The sequence below is a fragment of the Salmo salar genome, chromosome 19 (assembly GCF_965601325.2).
Source record: "Salmo salar chromosome 19, fSalSal1, whole genome shotgun sequence".
NCBI classification, from domain to species: Eukaryota; Metazoa; Chordata; class Actinopteri; order Salmoniformes; family Salmonidae; genus Salmo; species Salmo salar.
The window spans coordinates 4,899,760-4,918,065 of NC_138309.1; the positions used below are offsets into that span (position 1 = coordinate 4,899,760).

The 18,306-nt window shown below is 43.1% G+C and overlaps 1 pseudogene; it reads right to left on the reverse strand.

Annotated features, from left to right (window-relative positions):
• Positions 1 to 17,912, reverse strand: part of LOC106578334 (ankyrin repeat and fibronectin type-III domain-containing protein 1-like) — a 60,903-nt pseudogene extending 42,991 nt beyond the window's left edge.
• Between the last annotated feature and the right edge of the window lie 394 nt (positions 17,913 to 18,306).

The window sequence follows — 18,306 nt, forward strand, 5'->3', positions numbered from 1 at the left end:
CAGTTGTTTAGTTTTTTTCCCAAAAGTAGGGTGGGGGAGGGTCTTGTATGCATCCCGGAAGTTGGAATAACAATGGTGTTTTTCCAACGCGATTACTACAGTCAATAGGGCTGATAGAATTTAGGTAGCCTTTTCCTCAAATTTGCTTTGTTACAATCCACAAATACAATAAATGCACCTTCAAGATATATGGTTTCCAGTTTGCATAAAGTCCAGTGAAGTTCCTCCTCAAGCCGTTGCGGTATCGGCTTGAGGGGGGATATATGCGGCTGTGACAATAACCGAAGAGAATTCTATTGGGAGATAATACGGTCGGCATTTGATTGTGAGGTATTTTATGTTGGGTGAACAAAAGGACTTGAGTTCCTCTATGTTATTACAAATACACCATGAGTTGTTAATCATGAAACATACACCCCCGCCCTTCTTCTTCCCGGGGAGATGTTTATTCCTGTCGGCGCGATGAGCTGAGAACCCAGATGGCTGGACTGACTCCGACAGTATATCCCGAGAGAGCCATGTTTCCGTGAAACAGAGTATGTTACAATCCCTGATGTCTCTCTGGAAAGAAACGCTTGCCCTGATCTCATCAACTTTGTTATCCACAGACTGAACATTAGCAAGTAATATACTCGGGTAGTGTGCGCGCCTCCTAAGTCGGACTAAAAGACTGCTTCGAGTTCCTCTTTTTTGCTAGCCCTCTTTTACGTTAACCCTGATCCTTTTCCTAACCTTAACCTAAATATCCTAACCTGCTACATTAATTCTCCTAACCTGCTGCGTAAAATCTCCTAACCTGCTACGAAAAAGTAACTTCCGTATCAAAGTGGTGTAAAAAGAGTGTTTCTCATGGTGACAGGGCTTATAGGACCTATAGACACCAGGGGATTTCTCCTGCACAATAATGTCCAGGGGGGAGCGTCTGTCTAAAATCAGGTGGTGTATTAGGGGGATAACAAGCTACTCTACATATGATATATCAAATTAAATCAAAGTTTATTAGTCACCTACACATAAACTCAGCCCTGTCAACTACGTTTATTTTCAGTAAACTTAACATGTGTAAATATTTGTATGAACATTACAAGATTCAACAACTGAGACATAAACTGAACAAGTTCCACATACAGTGAGGGAAAAAAGTATTTGATCCCCTGCTGATTTTGTACGTTTGCCCACTGACAAAGAAATTATCAGTCTATAATTTTAATGGTAGGTTTATTTGAACAGTAAGAGACAGAATAACAACAAAAAATCCAGAAAAAGGCATGTTAAAAATGTTATAAATTGATTTGCATTTTAATGAGGGAAATAAGTATTTGACCCCTCTACAAAACATGACTTAGTACTTGGTGGCAAAACCCTTGTTGGCAATCACAGAGGTCAGACGTTTCTTGTAGTTGGCCACCAGGTTTGCACACATCTCAGAAGGGATTTTGTCCCACTCCTCTTTGCAGATCTTCTCCAAGTCATTAAGGTTTCGAGGCTGACGTTTGGCAACTCGAACCTTCAGCTCCCTCCACAGATTTTCTATGGGATTAAGGTCTGGAGACTGGCTCACTCCAGGACCTTAATGTGCTTCTTCTTGAGCCACTCATTTGTTGCCTTGGCCGTGTGTTTTGGGTCATTGTCATGCTGGAATACCCATCCACGACCCATTTTCAATACCCTGGCTGAGGGAAGGAGGTTCTCACCCAAGATTTCACGGTACATGGCCCCGTCCATCGTCCCTTTGATGCGGTGAAGTTGTCCTGTCCCCTTAGCAGAAAAACACCCCCAAAGCATAATGTTTCCACCTCCATGTTTGACGGTGGGGATGGTAATCTTGGGGTCATAGGCAGCATTCCTCCTCCTCCAAACACGGTGAGTTGAGTTGATGCCAAAGAGCTCCATTTTGGTCTCATCTGACCACAACACTTTCACCCAGTTGTCCTCTGAATCATTCAGATGTTCATTGGCAAACTTCAGATGGGCATGTATATGTGATTTCTTGAGCAGGGGGACCTTGCGGGCGCTGCAGGATTTCAGTCCTTCACAGCGTGGTGTGTTACCAATTGTTTTCTTGGTGACTATGGTCCCAGCTGCCTTGAGATCATTGACAAGATCCTCCTGTGTAGTTCTGGGCTGATTCCTCACCGTTCTCATGATCATTGCAACTCCACGAGGTGAGATCTTGCATGGAGCCCCAGTCCGAGTGAGATTGACAATTCCTTTGTGTTCAATTTGCGAATAATCGCACCAACTGTTGTCACCTTCTAACCAAGCTGCTTGGCGATGGTCTTGTAGCCCATTCCAGCCTTGTGTAGGTCTACAATCTTGTTCCTGACATCCTTGGAGTGCTCTTTGGTCTTGGCCATGGTGGAGAGTTTGGAATCTGATTGATTGATTGCTTCTGTGGACTGGTGTCTTTTATACAGGTAACAAACTGAGATTAGGAGCACTCCCTTTAAGAGTGTGCTCCTAATCTCAGCTCGTTACCTGTATAAAAGACACCTGGAAGCCAGAAATCTTTCTGATTGAGAGGGGGTCAAATACTTATTTCCCTCAATAAAATGCAAATCAATTTATAACATTTTTGACATGCGTTTTTATGGATTTTTTTGTTGTTATTCTGTCTCTCACTGTTCAAATAAACCTACCATTAAATTTATAGACTGATGATTTCTTTGTCAGTGGGCAAACGTACAAAATCAGCAGGGGAAATACTTTTTTCCCTCACAGTACGAGCCCCTAATCAAAGAGCAGCAGTAAAATAACAATAGCGAGACTATATACAGGGGGGTAATGATACAGAGTCAATGTGCGTGGGCACCGTTTAGTTGAGGTAGTATGTACATGTAGGTAGAGTTATTAAAGTAACTATGCATAGATGACATCAGAGAGTGGCAGTGGTGTAAAGAGGGGGTGAGGGGGGTACTGCAAATAGTCTGGGTAGCCATTTGAGTACATGTTCACGAGTCTTATGGCTTGAGGGTAGAAGCTGTTTAGAAGCGTCTTGGACCTAGACTTGGCGCTCCAGTACCACTTGCCGTGTGGTAGCAGAGAGAACAGTCTATGACTTGGGTGGCTGGAGTCTTTGACAATTTTTAGGGCCTTCCTCTGACACCGCCTGGTATAGAGGTCCTGGATGTAAGGAAGCTGTTCGCACTACCCTCTGTAGTGCCTTGCGGTTGGAGGCCGAGCAGTTGCCATACCAGGCAGTGATGCAACCAGTCAGGATGCTCTCGATGGTGCAGCTGTAGAACCTTTTGTGGATCTGAGGACCCATGCCAAATCTTTTCAGTCTCCTGAGGGGGAATAGGTTTTGTCGTGCCCGTCATGGTGTGCATGGACCATGTTAGTTTGTTGGTGATGTCTCTATTCCACAAGTAAGGTACAAAAATCTAAAAGCATATTCACCTAACTCAGTGGTGATCGAATGGATCTCCACAGTTAGCCATCCCTGTGACTGGGTCTGGTATCTCGTACGTGTAAGTTAACAATGAAGTAAGGTATGGTGGAAGTTTATGCAGGAGGGCTATTCACTGGTAGCTGGGGGAAACAACATCAGTGCTTTGGAATAGCCTTGGGTTGAGTTCAGTAGGTAGAAAACAGAGTAAAACGGGTAGGTGTCATCTAAATTTGTCCAATAAGAGCATAGAATTTTTGCCACAGAATTTAGTTTTTCCATTGCAAAACGTTTTGGTACAGTGTGCCCTACTGAACATGACTCTGATGTTTGAGTATACTCACAGGTGTGAGGTCAGTAATGTTGCACTGCAGTAGACTGGTGTCCTCTACTAGCGTCTCACCCAACAGAGGACTGTGGGAAGGGGAACTGCTCTACCTCACCGTGGAGCACACGTGCACACGCATTCACACACGCACGTAAATGCAAACGCACATACGCACACTCACAGTTACATTAGTGCAGGTATGGGGAAAAAACTAAACTTACCGTTGCGAGGTAGAATAGTAGAATAAACAAGGTGCAATTTAGAAATTTGGTCCTTCATCAACAGTTTTATCTTGTTATGTCAGTTACTGATAGTCACTCAATTAGCCCACGTCAGCTAAAACATTTTTGATTGGTAAATGAGTCTAGCGGCCAGCTATCTACTGTGAACTTGTAGTAATCAAGGTCGAATTAGAGCCCGGAGGGCCCCGATTGATTTTGTTAGTCAGTTTCACTCAGATATCATATTAAAAACGGCAAACATTTCTCTCCACCATATGGCAAAATGTGCAAATTTGCAGATTTTGTGTAAAACTGCTCATTATCCTCTTTTCATATGCATGAAAGCATAAACTCAGAGCAATTTTTGACAGTGTCATCTGCCAAACAATGTTGATGTCAAAGAATGGCCCAGCTCGGCACTTTTCTGCCTCTCCCGTGCACGTTGCACTGTCATCAGTGCTAATACTAAATATTCATAATTAGTTGACCTCAAAGTGTTTAGAATGCACTGATGCAGACATGTCTTGGCCTTCTGAATGGCATATGCAGATGTCAGGTGAAAAGCAACTGCGGCCCCTCATGATGAGTTCAGATTTATTGTGGCCCCGACCGCAATCAAAGTGGCCCATTCCTGCATTAGTGCATATCGAACATACTTTCCTCCCAATCTCTATAGAATAATAAACATGACTTAATGTCTTACTAGTAAGCATTGTAATAAGCATGTAACAGTTGCTGACCCTTGTACTTGGTGACCACTTCAGAGTTGACACTGAGAGGCTCCTGGAAGTCCACCCTCAGACAGGAGCTGCTAATGACAGACAGGCGGACAAAGGTGGGAGCATCTTTATATTATCCGCTATTGTTTACTTTTTAAGGCTTCAACAATGTTATTCATGCCATCACAGTCAGTCAGTGCTGTCAAAAAGTCAGACATTTTAATAATTTCATAATATATCACATACCCAGCATTCCCTGGGAACAGTGGAAAGTTCTGTTGACTATCATGGTTAAATCAAGATCAACTAAATTGATATTCCACATTCATAATTATTCATCAGTCAACTTACAGTAAAACAGTTACATACAGTTTTCAATCACTCAAAGACATATTTTTCTTTATTCATAATCGTAACATGCACCTTACACTATCTGAAGAATTTCAGCCTACAAAAACCGTCCGATCATAAAAGCATGGAGTATGTAGAATGATGAAGAGGAAAAAAGTCCTCTATGCATCAAAGTCCAGATTGATTCAGGCGTAAGGGGGCTGCCTACCTGCTACCACGTGTGTCATGAAACACGAACAAAACAGTAATACAGGATCGGTGTCGAAATTAATTTGTTAAACACTGTTCAACTATTGTCTTTCTCTCTTTTTGAGTCAACTACTCAGTACTAGATTAATTCTCTGATCCTTTGATTGGGTGGACAACATGTCATTTCATGCTGCAAGAGCTCTGATAGGTTGGAGGACATTCTCTGGAAGTTGTCATAATTACTGTGTAAGTCTATGGAAGGGGTAGAACCATGAGCCTCCTAGGTTTTGTATTGACGGAAGGTAGCTGTCCTCCGGCTACACCATGGTGCAACCCTACAGAGTGCTGTTGAGGCTACTGTAGACCTTCATTGCAAAAAAGTATGCTTTCATCAATTATTTGGTGATATGTCAATTTATTTAGTATATATATAAAAATATATAGATTTATTTATTTTTTAAATGAAATTCACTGAGGAGGATGGTCCTCCCCTTCCACCTCTGAGGAGCCTCTACTGACATACACACACACACATACGCACAAACACACACGCTTGCGCGTACACACTACACACACACACACACACACACATACCGCTCTGTCCCAGCCATCACAACGTGGAACCCATTACCTGCTCAGCCCAGTCAGAATGCCATAAAAAAAAGAACAGAAAAATTGAAATCAAGGCAATGCTGGATTGATCTGGGTACCAACTGCACTTCAAGTAGAGCTGAGCACATGATCTCTGTCTCAAAAATGTCTGTCACACACACGCAGTATATTTTACAATTAAGTTGCTCAAGGTAGTGCCCCTGGGTGTGTACTATGTGTGTTTTGGCATGTATTTGGGTCTGCATGTTTGCTTGTGTATGTGTTTGACTATCTACTGACTGGTATGCTCAAAGCCCGTCTGCATGCGTCTGAAGAGCCGGTGCCTCCACTCCCAGGCCTTGAGTTGCTTCTCATGGTCCGACGTCTCCCGCTCCCCGGGGCCCTCGCTCCGCACCTGGGCCTGTAGGTCCCCCACGCGCTCCTCTGCCTCACGGACCAATGTGGCTAGGTGCACAGCACAGCCCTCAAGGCTCACGACTGCAGGGCACAACAACACACAGTTGTAATTTATATTAACAAAAGAGTCGCCGAGGTGATCAACACATTACATTATCAGCCATGCTCTTTGAAATGAAATTATCACTTTTGGGGGCTCCTGGAAGTAGATGAGTGATAAAATGACATGAGCACAGTGGCGCACACTCACGTGAGAGTTAGCTGTGTTCCTTTTCTTTTTTGAAGACAAAGGTCTTGTCCGGTTGGAATATTATGGAAGATTTATGATAAAAACATCCTAAAGATTGATTCTATACATCGTTTGACATGTTTCGACGAACTGTAATATAACTTTTTTGACTTTTCGTCTGAACTTAATGCGTGAGCACAGCGCATTTGGAGTACTCGACCGAACGTGCGAACAAAAAGGAGGTATTTGGACATATATATATATATATATATACATGGACTTTATCGAAACAAATGAACATTTATTGGGAACTGGGATTCCTGGAAGTGCATTCGGACAAAGATCATCAAAGGTAAGTGAATATTTATAATATTATTTCTGAGTTTTGTTGACTCCACAAAATGGCGGGTTTGGTTTTGTGACTGAGCGCCGTATTCAGATTATTGGCAAGTGTGCTTTCGCTGTAAAAAAAAATTGGAATCTGACACAGCGGTTACATTAACTTCTATGGGAAACGTGGGACGTGAGCGTCCCACTCTATTCAACAGCCAGTGGTATACCGTGGCGCGAAATACAAAACCTTAAAAATGCTATAACTTCAATTTCTCAAACATATGACTATTTTACATCATTTGAAAGATAAGACTCTCGTTAATCCAACCACATTGTCTGATTTCAAAAAGGCTTTACAGCGAAAGCAAAACTTTTGATTATGTCAGGAGAGTACCCAGACAAAAATAATCACACAGCCATTTTCAAAGCAAACATATATGTCACAAAAACACAAACCACAGCTAAATACAGCACTAACCTTTGATGATCGTCATCAGATGACACTCCTAGGACATTATGTTATACAATACATGCATGTTTTGTTCAATCAAGTTCATATTTATATAAAAAAACAGCTTTTTACATTAGCATGTGATGTTCAGAACTAGCATACCCACCCAAAACTTCCGGTGAATTTACTAAATTACTCATGATCAACATTTACAAAATACATAACAATTATTTTAAGAATTATAGATACAGAACTCCTTTATGCAATCGCGGTGTCAGATTTTAAAATAGCTTTTCGGCGAAAGCACATTTTGTAATTACATTTACATTTACGTCATTTAGCAGACGCTCTTATCCAGAGCGACTTACAAATTGGTGCATTCACCTTATGACATTCTGTTTCATGTGACAAAAGAGACACACCTACTGTAATATTCTGAGTACATAGCTCGGCCATCAAGGCTAGCTATTCAGACACCCGCCAACGCCGAGGCTCAGTAAACTCAGAATTACTATTAGAACAATTGGATTACCTTTGCCGTTCTTCGTCAGAATGCACTCCCAGGACTTCTACTTCAACAACAAATGTTGTTTTGGTTCCAAATAATCCATAGTTATTATCCAAATACCTCCGTTTTGTTTGTGCGTTCAGGTCACTATCCAAAGGGTAACGCGCGGGTGCATTTCGTGACAAAAAAATTCTAAATGTTCCTTTACCGTACTTAGAAGCATGTCAAATGCTATTTAAAATCATTTTTTATGCGATTTTCCTCGTAAAATAGTGATAATATTCCAACCGGACAACCTTGTATTCATTCAAACAGGTGAAGAAATAAATGGCCAAGTCTCGTGAACGCGCATCTCCTGTCTCTGAGCCACCAGGCAGACCACTCTCAAACAGAGTTCCTGTACCTTGCCCAGAGACAGCAGACGTCCCAATCCACTTTCTGGCGCCTTCAGAGAGCCAATGGAAGCCTTAGAACATGTCACGTAACCCCAAAGATACTGTAATTTCGATAGAGATGCAACAGAAGGACCACAAATTGTCAGACAGGCCACTTCCTGCTTGTAATCTTCTCAGGTTTTTGGCTGCCATATGAGTTCTGTTATACTCACAGACACCATTCAAACAGTTTTAGAAACTTTAGAGTGTTTTCTATCCAAATATAGTAATTATATGCATATTCTCATTTCTGGAAAAGAGTAGTAACCAGTTTAATTCGGGTACGTTTTTTATCCGGCCGTGAAAATACTGCCCCCTAGCCCCAACAGGTTAAAATGGTGTAAAATAGTTGTATGTTTGAGAAATTTGAATTATGAGATTTTTGTTGTTTTGAATTTGGCGCCCTGCTATTTCACTGGCTGTTGGCAGTGTGTCCCGCCGGTGGAACGCTAGCGTCCCACATACCCCAGACAGGTGGGTCACATCATTCAGAGTTAAAATAACAGAGAAAAGTGTGACTAGGCAGGGTTTGGTTCCTCTGTGGATTTCAATGGGACACCCAATATGATGGGAAAATTGTATGTCAGGTTCCGAGGTATAATTAAGTTATTCTAGTACTCTGTCTATATTTCAGCTTGACTCAGTATCTATCACGTCACCCTGTCTCACTTTGGCTTAAGTGTGTCTTCATGCATGAGGTGGTGAGGGTAGGCAACAACACATCCGCCACACTGACCCTCAACACGGGGGCCCCTCAGGGGTGTGTACTTAGTTCCCTCCTGTATTCCCTATTCACCCACAGCTGTGTGCCCGCACATGACTCCAACACCATCACTAAGTTTGCTGACGACACGACCGTGGTAGGTCTGATCACCGACGACGATGAGACAGCCTATAGGGAGGAGGTCAGGGAACTGTCAGTGTGGTGCCAGGACAGCAACCTCTCCCTCACCGTCAGCAAGAAAAATGAGCTGATCGTGGACTGCAGGAAACGGAGGGCTGAGCACGCCCCCAATCACGCCGACGGGGCTAAAGTGGAGTGGGTCGAGATCTTCAAGATCCTAAGTGTCCACATCACTAGTTTCAAGTTTTAATGTCAGTAATCAATTTCAATGTAGTACTAAAAATACATAAGAGAAATAAAAATAAGAACACGAGAAAGTAAGTAAGCTATATACAGGGTCAGTTCCAATACTATATTTGCAATGTGCAGGGATACTGAAGTGATAGAGGTAGATATGTATAGGGGTAATTTGACTAGGAATCAGGATATATGATAAACAGAGTAGCAGCAGCGTATATAAGGATTGTATGTGAGTGTGTGTGCATGTGTGTACAGTCAGTATAAATGTGTGTCTATGTTATGTGTGAGGAAATTAAGTGAGAGTGTGTGTGTGTGTGTGTGTGTGTGTGTGTGTGTGTGTGTGTGTGTGTGTGTGTTGGAGTGTGAGTGTGTGTGTGTTGGAGTGTGAGTGTGCGTAGAGACAGTGCAATTAAATACAAGGGTCAACTCAGATAGTCTGTGTGTCCATTTTGTTAGCTATTTAGCAGTCTTGTGGCTTTGGGGTAGAAGCTGTTCAGGAGCCTACCATCAAGGACCTCTATACTAGGCGATGTCAGAGGAAGGCCCTAAAAATGTCAGACTCCAGCAACCCAAGTCATGAACCAACAGAACCCTGAACAGCTTCTTCCCCCAAGCCATAACACTGCTAAATAGCTAACAAAATGGACACACAGACTATCTGAGTTGAAAACCCTTTTGCCACACCAGTCTCAACATCAACAGTGAAGAGACAACTTTCTAGGCAGAGTTCCTCTGTCCAGTGTCTGTGTTCTTTTGCCAATCTTAATCTTGGATTTTTATTGGCCAGTCTGACATATGGCTTTTTCTTTGCAACTCGGTTTAGAAGGCCAGCATTCCCGGAGTTGCCTCTTCACTGTTGACGTTGAGACTGGTGTTTTGCGGGTACTATTTAATGAAGCTGCCAGTTGAGGACTTGTGAGGCATCTGTTTCTCAAACTAAACACTGTAATGTACTTGTCCTCTTGCTCAGTTGTGCACCGGGGCCTCCCACTCCTCTTTCTATTATGTTCTGTGAAGGGAGCAGTACACAGCGTTGTACGAAATCTTCAGTTTCTTGGCAATTTCTCTCATGGAATAGACTTCATTTCTCAGAAAAAGAATAGACTGACAAGTTTCAGAAGAAAGTTCTTTGTTTCTGGCCATTTTGACCATGTAATCAAGCCCACAAATGCTGATGCTCCAGATACTCTACTAGTCTAAAGAAGGCCAGTTTAATTGCTTCTTTAATCAGAACAACAGTTTCAGCTGTGCTAACATAATTGCATTTTTTTTTTCTAATGATCAATTAGCCTTTTAAAATGATAAACTTGGATTAGCTAACACAACGTGCCATTGGAACACAGGAGTGATGGATGCTAATAATGGGCCCCTGTACGCCTATGTAGATATTCCATAAAGAATCTGCCATTTCTAGCTACAATAGTCATTTACAACAGTAACAATGTCTACACTGTATTTCCGATAAATTTTATGCCATTTTAATGGACCAAAAAATTTGCTTTTCTTTCAAAAGCAAGGACATTTCTATGTGACTCCAAACCTTTGAACGGTAGCGTACATGTCTACCTCAATTACCTCGTTCCCCTGCACATCGACTTGGTACTGATACCCGTGTATATAGCCAAGTTTTTGTTACTCTTTGTGTATTATTATGACTTGTATTATTACATGTTATTACTTTTCTTTTATTTCTCTATTTTCTTTCTCTCTGCAATGTTGGGAAGGGCCGTAAGTAAGCAATTCACTGTTTGTCTACACCTATTGTTTACGAAGCATGTGACGAATAAACATTTATTTGATTTGATTTGATGTATGTCCAGAGGCGTCATGCCCATAGGGGGCACAGGGGCATATGCCCACTCAGATTTGCCAGCAGCATACCACCCTGCCTCCCACTGATGGCTTGCTTCTGAAGCTAAGTCCCTGGATGGGAGATTAGATGCTGGTGTTGGAGGTCCGGTAGGTGGCACTTTTTCATCTGGTCGAAAAATGTTTTTACCTGTTAGGGCTAGGGGGCAGTATTGACACGGCCGGATAAAAAACGTACCCGATTTAATCTGGTTACTACTCCTGCCCAGTAACTAGAATATGCATATAATTATTGGCTTTGGATAGAAAACACCCTAAAGTTTCTAAAACTTTCATCTTGGCTCTTTTTATTGAAGACTGAGGATCTTTGCTATAACTTGACACTTCCTACGGCTCCCATAGGCTCTCAGAGCCCAGGAAAAAGCTGAACGATATCGAGGCAGCCTCTGGCTGAAACACATTATCGCTTTTGGCAAGTGGCCGATCAGAGTACTATGGGCTTAGGCGCATGCCCGAGTCGACCCCATGCTTTATTTTGTTTTGTCTGTTTACCTAAATGCAGATTCCCGGTCGGAATATTATCGCTTTTTTATGAGAAAAATTGCATAAAAATTGATTTTAAACAGTGGTTGACATGCTTCGAAGTACGGTAATGGAATATTTACACATTTTTTGTCACGAATTGCGCCATGCTCGTCACCCTTATTTACCCTTTCGGATAGTGTCTTGAACGCACGAACAAAACACCGCTATTTGGATATAACGATGGATTATTTTGGACCAAACCAACATTTGTTATTGAAGTAGAAGTCCTGGGAGTGCATTCTGACGAAGACAGCAAAGGTAATAACATTTTTCTTATAGTAAATCTGACTTTGGTGAGTGCTAAACTTGCTGGGTGTCTAAATAGCTAGCCCTGTGATGCCGGGCTATCTACTGAGAATATTGCAAAATGTGCTTTCACCGAAAAGCTATTTTAAAATCGGACATATCGAGTGCATAGAGGAGTTCTGTATCTATAATTCTTAAAATAATTGTTATGCTTTTTGTGAACGTTTATCGTGAGTAATTTAGTAAATTCACCGGCAGTGTTCGGTGGGAATGCTAGTCACATGCTAGTCACATGCTAATGTAAAAAGCTGTTTTTTGATATAAATATGAACTTGATTGAACAAAAGATGCATGTATTGTATAACATAATGTCCTAGGGTTGTCATCTGATGAAGATCATCAAAGGTTAGTGCTGCATTTAGCTGTGGTTTGGGTTTATGTGACATTATATGCTAGCTTGAAAAATGGGTGTCTGATTATTTCTGGCTGGGTACTCTGCTGACATAATCCAATGTTTTGCTTTCGTTGTAAAGCCTTTTTGAAATCGGACAGTGTGGTTAGATTAACGAGAGTCTTGTCTTTAAAATGGTGTAAAATAGTAATATGTTTGAGAAATTGAAGTAATAGCATTTCTAAGGTATTTGAATAACGCGCCACAGGATTCCACTGGCTGTTACGTAGGTGGGACGATTTGGTGCCACCTACCCTAGAGAGGTTAAATATCCCAATTCCCCAGGGCAGTGATTGGGGACATTGCCCTGTCTTTTGGATGGGATGTTAAACGGGTGTCCTGACTCTCTATCTTGACTAAAGATCCCATGGCACTTATTGTAAGAGTGTTAAAATTCCCCATCTGGCCCACACACCCAATCTGGGCATTTGTCCTGTTTAAAATGTTTTAATAAATAATACATTAAAATGATTGTTGTTGTCGCTCTGTAATACTACTAGCCACCTAGACATTTTATGAAGTTGGCATTAGCTAGCCCAGATAGGTTCCCAATCGCCCAAATTCATAACTAGCTGTCAAGAAGCCATTTCAGTCTATCAATACATTTAGAGTAGCTAGCTTGTCTAACTATCTTCGCAGGCATGCCTGCTGGCAAGGTTGGTAGACTCTAGAAAAGCAAGCAATAACTAAATGACCTGAATAAGACTCACATTTACTAGATTTTAGCAGCAATGCAGAGAATAATATTTTGCTTCTTTAAAAAAAAGAACCACCAGTCGAGGATACAGACAGCTCAAGAGGTATGCTTAGATATGCAGAAATATATGCATATTTTGTTACATAGAATTAAGCTAAATTATTATGGCTCTAGATTGCAGGAAAAAGCTGTTTCAGGTGTTTGAAATATGCAAAATTCTCCAACTTCCAGAAAACCACCCCACAGCCATCCTCATATACTTTGTGCCCCCTTAGATGTTTGGGGTGCATGACAGCCCTGTCCATGTCTCAGTATGTCTCAGTGTTTTGTCCCTTTCTTGTACCATCTGAGCAACACAGGACCACTATGAGTCTATGCCTGTCTGTGAATGCCTATATCTGTCTCCCTCTGTTTGTCTCTGTACAGTATGTCTCTTTGACGTCTCTGTCCCTGTCTGTCTCAGGGAGCCACAGACAGACTCTGTGAAGTTTCTTACAGCAGAATCAATGGCTTCCTTTCAAAGCCCAACGAAAGCCCTGCATTGTCTTTGATCTCAATTCTCCTCAGATGGAGTTTGATTACAACGTTCTTATAAAAACGCTGACTCTGTAACCTGGCTAGGGCTGATGGGAGAGCCCTTTATTTCTCTCCCCCTCTCCCTCTCTTTCTATTTCCCTCTCTTTTTTCTTCATGTGTTATTTGGGCTCCGGAGAGCAATCAAAGAGCGAACTTCAGTAAACACCACTTTCCCTCAAGTGTTTTCAATTTGGTGATACCTTTATAAAATGTCTGGATAGGTTCTGGAAAGGGAGTGCAAACACAAATAGTCTGGAAGAGCTCGGTGATGCCTAATCGTTAGCAGAGAGTGAGACGGCGGGGGCTGCTCGATCACTGGCGGCAGAACGGCCTCATGAAGATATCGCATGAAGATGACTAACACCCCCTGAGCACCATTGTGTTTTTCGTCTCTCTTTCTTCCTTCTCTCTCTGCCAACTTTGACATACTCTAGTGTGAGAACGTGCTGTTGTTTGGTGCGTGGTGAGAGGTTGGTTGTTCTGCTGGTTGTGGTTGCTGTGGCAACTGCTCTGGTTGCCGTGGCGGTGGGTACAGTTGCCGTGACGATGGCCATGCTTGCCAGAGTTAGAATGAAGTCACTTTTAGACGCTGATCTATAGTCAGTTTTGCGGGCCTCCCGGGTGGAGCAGCGGTTTAAGGCACTGCATCGCATTGCTAGAGGCGTCACTACAGCCCCGGGTTTGATACCGAGTTGTAACACAACCGGCCATGATTGGGAGTCCCATAGGGCGAGGCACAATTGGCCCAGTGTCGTCCAGGTTAGGGAAGGGTTTGGCCAGGGGTGTCTTTACTTGGCTCATGCCGCTCTAGTGACTCCTTGTGGCGGGCTGGGTGCCTGCAGGCTGACCTCGGTCGCAAGTTGAACGGTGTTTCCTCCGACACATTGGTGCAGCTGGCTTCCGGGTTAAGCAGGCGGGTGTTAAGAAGCGCGGTTTGGCGGGTCATGTTTCAGAGGACGCATGACTCGACCTTCGCCTCCCGAGCCCATTGGGGAGTTGCAGCAATTAGACAAATTGGAGAGAAAATTCCGTTTTGTGTTTTACAGGTTAAGATTTGGGGAGGGTAAGCTTATCCTAAATCAGTACCAAAAGTGCATCTTCTACTCATACTCTGGTTTATGATGGAACATGCTTCATATTTTCTTCAATAAACAACTGTTATGATCCTATAAGCTAAGGAGCAGGCGTGCAAGTGGGCACGCAGGCAAGCAGGTGAACAGACAGACAGAAAGTCAGTCCGTCAGAACAAATACAGACAGCCAGACAGAAAGTCAGACAGATAGCCAGTCAGTCAACCAACCAGCAAGCCAGAACAGGTACCCACATTGGGGTCTCTCCTTGGCTCCGGCGTGGAGCAGCAGCCTGGCCATGGGTACGTTGTTGGTCATGATGGCCATGTCCAGGGGCAGAAGGCCCTAACTGTTTGGGATGTTGAGGTCCAGCTCCTCCAGACTGTACTGGGACAGGAGTAACTGCACCAGGTCCATCTCCTGGTGCTCCACCGCCTCGAACAGCACCTCGTTGCTCTGGAACTAACACACATAAACAAATGTTTAAAACCTCTTAGGGATAGGGGGCAGTATTTTCACGTTCGGATGAAAAACGTGCCCAAATTAAACTGCCTCCAACTCAGACTCAGAAGTTGGATATGCATATTATTAGTAGATTTGGATAGACAACACTCTGAAGTTTCTAAAACTGTTTGAATGATGTCTGTGAGTATAACAGAACTCATATGGCAGGCAAAAACCTGAAAAACATCCAACCAGGAAGTGGGAAATCTGAGAATTGTAGTTCTTCTTTTGAATCCCTATCGAAACTACAGTGTCTGTGGGGTCATGTTGCACTTCCTAAGGCTTCCATTGGCTGTCAACAGCCAATGTTAACCGTTTTCATCCTTCTCCTGTTACTGGGCAGAAAATAGTAGCTCAGTCAATCAGTGGCCTGTCTGAGGACAAGGGACTTGGTTATGCACGAACCCGCGAGGGCGCCGTTCCTTCTTTTTCTTCTGGAATGAATACGCTATTGTCCGGTTGGAATATTATCGCATTTTTACGATAAAAATACCCTAAAGATTGATTGTAAACATCGTTTGACATGACTCTCGTTAATCTAACAACTCTGTCCGATTTCAAAAAGGCTTTACAACGAAAGCAAAACATTAGATTATGTCAGCAGAGTACCCAGCCAGAAATAATCAGACACCCATTTTTCAAGCTAGCATATAATGTCACATAAACCCAAACCACAGCTAAATGTAGCACTAACCTTTGATGATCTTCATCAGATGACAACCCTAGGACATTATGTTATACAATACATGCATGTTTTGTTCAATCAAGTTCATATTTATATCAAAAACCAGCTTTTTACATTAGCATGTGACTAGCATGTGACTAGCATTCCCACCGAACACTGCCGGTGAATTTACTAAATTACTCATGATAAATGTTCACAAAAAGCATAACAATTATTTTAAGAATTATAGATACAGAACTCCTCTATGCACTCGATATGTCCGATTTTAAAATAGCTTTTCGGTGAAAGCACATTTTGCAATATTCTCAGTAGATAGCCCGGCATCACAGGGCTAGCTATTTAGACACACAGCAAGTTTAGCACTCACCAAAGTCAGATTTACTATAAGAAAAATGTTCTTACCTTTGCTGTCTTCGTCAGAATGCACTCCCAGGACTTCTACTTCAATAACAAATGTTGGTTTGGTTCAAAATAATCCATTGTTATATCCAAATAGCGGCGTTTTGTTCGTGCGTTCAAGACACTATCCGAAAGGGTAAATAATATTGTGACGAGCATGGCGCAATTCGTGACAAAAAATGTCTAAATATTCCATTACCGTACTTCGAAGCATGTCAACCGCTGTTTAAAATCAATTTTTATGCCATTTTTCTCATAAAAAAAGCGATAATATTCCGACCGGGAATCTGCGTTTAGGTAAACAGACGAAAGAAAATAAAGCATTCGGTCGACTCGGGCATGCACCTAAGCCCATAGTACTCTGATCGGCCACTTGCCAAACGTGATAAAGTGTTTCAGCCAGAGCCTGCCACGATATCGTTCAGCTTTTTCCCAGGCTCTGAGAGCCTATGGGAGCCGTAGGAAGTGTCACGTTATTGCAAAGATCCTCAGTCTTCAATAAAAAGAGCCAAGATTAAACACAACTTGTCAGACAGGCCACTTCCTGCATGGAATCTTCTCAGGTTTTGGCCTGCCATATGAGTTCTGTTATACTCACAGACACCATTCAAACAGTTTTAGAAACTTTAGGGTGTTTTCTATCCAAAGCCAATGATTATATGCATATTCTAGTTACTGGGCAGGAGTAGTAACCAGATAAAATCGGGTAACGTTTTTTATCCGGCCGTGTCAATACTGCCCCCTAGCCCTAACAGGTTAACTCGTGGATACCATTTGTATATCTCTGCGAGCAATTTGAAGTAATTTTCGAACTAGCGTTAGTGCAATTGCTAACTAGTGTTAGCACAATGACTGGAAGTCTATGGTAACTGCTAGGATGCTAGTGTATACCAACTCTAACTTATATCATACTGGATGCAGAGATATAACAAATGGTATCCATGAGTTCATCTGACTAATGGACAAAATCCTGAAATATCCCTTTAATGAGACTTTGGACTTCGTGTCACGACTTCCACCGAAGGTGGCTGCTCTCCCTGTTCAGGTGGTGGTCGTCGTCGCCGGCCTACTAGCTGCCACCGATCCATTTTTCCTTTTCGTTTGTGTCTGTCTGTTTTTTATACCTGTGTTCATTTAGTTGATTTCGGTGGGTTTATTTACACCCCGCTGCCTGCTAGTCTTTGTGCGGGATTGTTTGTATGTGTTCTACGTTAGGGGTGCGTTTCTGCACCATGGGGTTTTCGTTTTATTCGGTAGTGTTACCGTTTTCGAGACTTTGTTTAGGAGTCGAGGTTTCTCCTCCGTATGTGTAGTTAGTTTCCCTGCGTGTGGCGACTTCGTTTTGTGCGTGTTTTTCCCTCATGTTGTTATTGAGTTCAGGACTACCATAATAAACATTTTGTGCCACTGGAACTTCCTTGCTCTCCTGCTCCTGATTCCTGCACCCCCTCCTACTAGGAGGCATTGTAACAGAATCCCACACCACACTATGGAGTCAGCAGGAGCTGACGCGCTCTCCACTTCCATGGAGGAGCGTGTTCAACACCACACCACCATTCTCCACCATGGAGAGATGGGAGAGGGGTGGCCTGCCTACCCCTGCACCAGCCACATTCCAACCTGCACCACCACCTTCTCCGGCGTCATCTGGGCCCAGCGGTATTTGGCTCGTGATGCCGAGGGAGTACGATGGGACGGCTGCCGGGTGCAAGGATTTCCTGCTCCAGCTGGAGCTGTATCTGGCAACCGTTCACCCGGCTCCTTCGGAAGGTGAGAGCGTGAACGCCCTCGTCTCCTGCCTGTCAGGCAAAGCTCTGGAGTGGGCCAACGCGGTCTGGGATGGACCAGACTCGGTGAGGGACAACTACCCAGAGTTCACCCGGCGCTTCCGGGCCGTGTTCGACCATCCCCTTGAGGGGCGAGCGGCAGGTGAGCGTCTGTTCCATCTACGGCAGGAGACGAGGAGCGCCCAAGACTTTGCGCTGGAGTTCAGGACCTTGGCCGCCGGCTCGGGGAGGAACGACAGGGCCCTGATTGACCA